The sequence below is a fragment of the Myotis yumanensis genome, unplaced genomic scaffold (genome assembly GCF_028538775.1).
Source record: "Myotis yumanensis isolate MYYU_CA2020_CCGP unplaced genomic scaffold, mMyoYum1.0.hap1 SCAF_46, whole genome shotgun sequence".
Lineage (NCBI taxonomy): Eukaryota > Metazoa > Chordata > Mammalia > Chiroptera > Vespertilionidae > Myotis > Myotis yumanensis.
Genome location: NW_027223797.1, coordinates 135,986 through 142,450, shown reverse-complemented (window position 1 = coordinate 142,450; position 6,465 = coordinate 135,986).

Genomic DNA, 6,465 nt, shown 5'->3' with positions numbered 1-6,465 from the left:
AGAGATAGAGAGTTAGAAACATCGATGAGAGAGAAACATCGACCAGCTGCCTCCTGCACATCTCCCACTGGGGATATGCCCACAACCAAGGTACATGCCCTTGACCGGAATCAAACCCGGGACCTTTCAGTCCGCAGGCCAATGCTCTATCCACTGAGCCAAACCGGTTTCGGCTGTAGGTTCTTGCTATTCATCACTTTGAATATTTCTTGCCACTCTCTTCTGGCCTGCATAGTTTCTGTTGAGAAATCAGCTGACAGTCATATGGGTACTCCCTTGTAGGTAATTGACATTTTTTGTCTTGCTGCTTTTAAGATTCTCTCTTTGTCTTTTGCTCTTGGCATTTTAATTATGATGTGTCTTGGTGTGGTCCTCTTTGGATTCCTTTTGTTTGGGGTTCTCTTCGCTTCCTGGACTTGTAAGTCTATTTCTATCACCAGGTAGGGGAGGATTTCTGTCATTATTTCTTCAAACAGGTTTTCAATATCTTGCCTTCTTTCTTCTTCTGGCACCCCTATAATTCTGATGTTGGTACTCTTGAAGTTGTCCCAGAGGCTCCTTACACTATCTTCATATTTTTGGGTTCTTTTTTCTTTTTGCTTTTCCAGTTGGGTATTTTTTTTTCTTCATATTTCAAATGTTTGACTTGATTCTTGGGATCCTCTTGTCTGCTGTTGGGTCTCTGTATATTATTCTTTATTTCAGTCAGTGTATGCTTAATTTCTAGTTGGTCTTTTTTCATATCCTCCAGGGTCTCACTAAATTTATCGGCGGTTTCCAGAAAATTCTTGAAAAACCTTATAAACATGGTTTTGAACTCTATATCCAATCATTTGCTTTCCTCCATTTCTGCCATTTTTGACCTGTTTCTTTGTCTCTGCATTTTTTATGCTTCCCTGTGTTGGTAGAGTGGCTTTGTGTGCTAGGTGTCCTATAGGGCCCAGTGGCTCAGTTTCCCCAATTACCTGAGGTGGACACTCTTGGTGCACCCCTTTGTGGGCTGTGTGCACAGTCTTGTTGTAGTTAAGCCTTGATTGTTGTAGTTATCACTGGGAGGAATTGACCTCCAGGCCAATGGCTGTGAGAATCAACTGTGTCTGCAGTGGGAGAACTTCTGTGCTGAAGATAACCTTCTGGGGCAAGACTTGCTTCAGTAGGACTTTGGTGCTCACTGAGTATGCCCCCTGAGTGTGTTCCTTATGGATCTGAGAAGTTGTAATCTGGATGGTCCCACTCTGACCACTGGGTACACTGGCTCTTGGTTCTAAGGAGGTGCTAATTTAGCCTCTGCCTAAGGTTACCCAGCAGGAGCTACGAAGAGATCTGCAGATTCCCCTTCCTTTTTTGGGGGGTTTGGAGGTGCCCAGATGAGGCCCAGCTGTGAAGCAATGCAAGCTGCTGTGGGGCCTTGGGTCTTTTTTTAGAAGTTCTAGGTCTGTCTGGCCCAGCTGCAGTTTGTTAGTTACTTTTCAGATTGCAAAGGGCCAGGGCATTCATATGCAAAAGTTTCTGCCACAGCCTGGGTGTGGCGGGGTCTCGGAAGCAACAGGGTGGAGCAAGCAGCTATGGCTGCTCCTCAGCTGTGCCTTAAGGGGCCGTGTGTCGCAGTGTCCCGGTAATTGCTGCAACCACCTCTGAGGGAAATCCGCCCTCGAGTTCCGAGTTCTGCCCTTTGCCAGACAGTCCAGTTTCTCCCAGTATGAGTCCTGGGTCCCCAGAGACCTCCCAGAACTGGAGTTCAGAGCAGTTGGGAGCTTGTGACTCCCTCCTGATTCAAAAAGACAGCCGCATCCTCAGGTGCCCGCCCCTTTCCACGCACGCACTTGAGCCTCTGTACCTCTGCACTTTACTTCTGCAGCTCCTCTGGGTCTCAGTGTGCTTTTCTCTTTCCTTCTAGTTGTAGAATTTCCACTCAGCCAGCCTTCCTGTAGTTCTGGATGATGTCCGTTTTGTCTTTTCATTGTATTTTTGAAGTTGTTGTCAGAGGCAGCAATTTCCAGTGTTTATCTATGCCACCATCTTGGTTTCTCCAAGTCTAATAATTTTTTGATGGAGTCTTTAGAGTTCTCTATGTACAGTATCATGTCATCTGCAAATAAGGACAGTTTTGCTTCTTCTTTTCCAATTTGGATGCCTTTTATTTCTTCTTCTTGTCTGATCACAATGGCTAGTACTTCCAGTACTAGGTTGAACAGGAGTGGTGAGAGGGGGCATCCCTGTCTTGTTCCTGTTCTTAGGGGAAATGGTTTTAGTTTTTGCCCATTGAGTATGATGTCGGCTGTGGGTTTGTCATCTATGGCTTTTATTATGTTGAGGTATGATCCTTCTATTCCTATCTTGCTGAGAGTTTTTATCAAGAAAGGGTGTTGGGCCCTGGCCGGCTTGGCTCAGTGGATAGAGTGTCAGCCTGTGGGCTGAGGGGACGCGGGTTCAATTCTGTCTGGGGGCACATGCCTGGGTTGCAGGCTCGATCCCCAGTGGGGGGCGTGCAGGAGGCAGCCAATCAATGATTCTCTCTCATCGTTGATGTTTCTATCTCTCTCTCCTTCTGTCTTCATCTGTGAAATTAATAAAGAAATATTTTTTTTAAAAGAAAGGGCGTTGGATTTTGTCAAATACTTTTTCTGCATCAATTGATATGACTATGTGGTTTTTAGCTCTCAATTTGTTTATGTGATGAATTACGTTTATTGATTTGCGGATGTTGTACCATCCTTGCATCCCTGGGATAAACCCAACTTGGTCATTGTGTATGATCTTTCTGATGTACTGCTGGATCCGATTTGCTAAGATTTTGTTGAGGATTTTGGCATCTATGTTCATGAAAGATATTGGCCTGTAATTCTCTTTCATTGTGTTTTCTTTACCTGGTTTTGGTATGAGGGTGATGCTGGCTTCATAGAATGAGCTTGGAAGTGTTTCTTCCTCTTGAATTTTTTGTAGTAGTCTGAGGAGGATAAGTTTTATTTCTTCCTTGAATGTTTGGTAAAATTCCCCTGTGAAGCAGTCTGGCCCTGGGCTTTTGTTTGCTGGAAGCTTTTTGATGACTGCTTCAATTTCTTCCATAGCTATTGGTCTATTGAGATTTTTAGATTCTTCCTGATTGAGTTTTGGAAGGTTGTATTTTTCTAGGAATATGTCCATTTCCTCCAGGTTGTCTAGTTTGTTGGAGTAGAATTGTTCATAGTATTTTCTAACAATCCTTTGTATTTCTGTGCGGTCTGTCGTTATTTCTCCTCTTTCATTTCTGATCTTGTTTATTTGGGTCCCCTCTCTTTGTTTATTGGTGAGCCTGGATAGAGGTTCATCAATCTTGTTTATCCTTTCAAAGAACCAGCTCTTGGTTTTGTTGATCTTTTGTATTGTTTTTTTGGTCTCTAGGTCATTTATTTCTGCTCTGATCTTTATTATTTCCTTCCTTCTGCTTACACTGGGCTTTTCTTGTTGCTCTCTTTCTAATTCTTTAAGTTGTAGGGTTAGGTGATTTATTCTCATTGTTTCTTGTTTCTTGCAGTAGGCTTGTAGAGCTATGAACTTCCCTCTCAAAACTGCTTTTGCTGTGTCCCATAAGTTTTGGATTGTTGTGTTTTCATTGTCATTTGTTGCCATGATGTTTTTTATTTCTTCTTTGATCTCTTTGGTAACCCAGTCATTTTTTAATAGCGTGTTATTTAGTCTCCAAGTGTTTGATTTTTTTTTGGATTGTTTCTATTGTAGTTGATTTCTAGTTTTATGCCATTGTGATCTGAGAAGATGCTTGATATGATTTCAATTTTCTTGAACTTGAAGAGACTTTGTCTGTCACCCAATATATGGTCTATCTTTGAAAATGACCCATGTGCACTTGAGAAGAATGTATATTCTGTGGCTTTGGGGTGAAATGTTCTGAAGAGGTCAATTAATTCCATCTGATCTAGTGAGTCATTTAGGATTGATGTTTCTTTGGTGATTTTTTGTTTAGAGGATTTGTTCAATGGTGATAATGGGGTGTTAATGTCCCCTACTATGATTGTATTGCTGTCAATCTCTCCTTTGATCTCCTCCAGAAGATTTCTTATGTATTTGGGTGCTCATATATTGGGTGAGTATATGTTTACCAGAGTTATTTCTTCTAGTTGGATTGCTCCCTTTAGTATTATGAAATGGCCTTTTTAATCTCTTTTTATGTCCTTCGATTTGAGATCAAATTTGTCAGATATAGATATTGCTACCCTGGCTTTTTTTTCATTTCCATTTGCCTGAAAAACCTTTTCCCACCCCTTCACCATAAGTCTGTGTGCGTCTTTTTTTCTGAGGTGGGTTTCCTGTAGACAGCAGATATATGGGTCATGTTTTCTTATCCACTCAGTTACCCTATGCCTTTTGATTGGGGCATTTAATCCATTTACATTTAAAGTTATTATTGATAGATACTTGTTAGTCTCCATTTTCATTCTTTACCCCTGTGTTCCTTCTTTGTTTCTTTTCTTTTCTTTTCTTTTCTTTTCTTTTCTTTTCTTTTTTTTTACAGTAGACCCTTTAGCATTTCTTGCATTGCTGGTTTGGTGGTAATAAACTCCCGAAGTCCTTTTTTGTCTATGAAGCACCTGATTTCACCCTCAATTTTGATTGATAGCCTTGCTGGGTACAGTATTCTTGGATTCAGACCCTTCCTTTTCATAACTTTATATATTTCATTTCATTCCCTTCTTGACTGATGTGTTTCTGTTTAGAAATCAGTCGCTAGTCTAATGAGGGCTCCTTTGTAGGTGACTTTCTGTCTCTCTCTGGCTGCTTTTAAGATTCTTGCTTTGTCGTTGGTGTTTGCCAATTTAGTTATAATGTGCCTTGGCGTTGGTCTTTTGGGGTTCATTTTGTTTGGGACTCTGTGAGCTTCTTGGATTTGTGTGAGTTTTTTCTTCCCTATATCATGTAAGTTTTCTGTCATTTTTTCAAATAGGTTTTCTATTCCTGCCTCAGTTTCCTCTCCTCTAGCACCCCTATTATGCAGATGTTGTTTCATTTCGTGTTGTCCCAGAATTCTCTTAGGCTCTCCTCCTGCTGTTTATTTTTTTTTTTTCTAGAAGCTGTTCTGCTTGGGTATTTTTTCCTACCTTGTCTTCTAGCTCACTGATGCTGTCCTCTATTTCTTCTAGTCTACTGTTGATGCTTTCTATTGTGTTCTTTATTGCAGTGATGTCATTTTTTTATTTCTTCTTGGTTTTTCTTCATTTTCTCTTGGTTCTTACACATATTGTTGAATTTGTCTTCCATTCTTTCATCCACCTTATGACCATTTCTCTGAATTCTTTCTCTGACAGGTTGCTTGCCTCCGTTGCATCAATATGGTTTACTTCCTTTTCTGGTAATGCCTGTTTTCTTTCATATGTGGGCTGGTTCTTGGTCTCCCCATGATCTCTCTACTCCAGGCATTTGGTTATGTAGTTAACTCTCTGCTCCTCACAGAAACAGACGTTTACACTGGGCGATGCTCGTCCAACGCTGGGCTGCTGTGGTTCTTGGCTGTCAGAGCTGGTGCCTCTTAGACTTGAATTCTTAAGGGTTTTAAGTAGGCTCCTATAAAAAGGCCAACTCATTAAACCGGAATTATAAACGTAATCACTATCCTCGTCATTTCACAGCTGTTTGAACGTGTTAAGTGTTTGAACAGTGCCCCACAGACATTAAGGTTCTATTTACATGTATTCCTAGCATTTCATACACATACCTATACAATTCCAGACTCTATCATTTTGAATTCCAAGAGTTTCAATCAAACTCACATAGTCTTCTAAGCTCTATAGACTTGAATTCTTAATGGTTTTAAGCAGGTTCATTTCAATAAGACAAGTCATTGAACCGGAAATAGAAATATAATCAGCCTACTCGTTATTTCACAGATGTTTGAATGAGTTTTACGTGTTTGAACACTGCATCACAGACATTAAGGCTCTATTTACATGTACTCCTAGCGTTTCGTATGCATTCCTATACAATTCCAGGTTCTATCATTTGAATTCTAAGAGTTTCAATCAAACTCAATAGTGTTCTGAGCTCTATAGACTTGAATTCTTAAGGGTTTTAAGCAGGTTCCTTTACATCTCCAAGTCATTCACCCAGAAATAGAAATATAATCAGTATACTCGTCATTTCACAGCTTTTTCAAGGTGAGTTTTCAGTTTGAACACTGCCCCACAGACATTAAGGCTTTATTTACATGTACTCATAGTGTTTCATATGCATTCCTATACATATCCAGGTTCTATTATTTTGAATTTAAGAGTTTTAATGAAACTCACATAGTGTTCTGAGCTCTATAGACTTTAATCCTCGAGGGTTTAAAGCAGGTTACTTTAAAAATGCCAACTTATTGAACCAGAAACTTAAACGTAATCAGTATACTAGTCATTTCACAGCTGTTAGAAAGTGAGTTTTAAGTCGTTGAACACTGCCCCACAGACATTGATGCTGTATGTACATGTATTC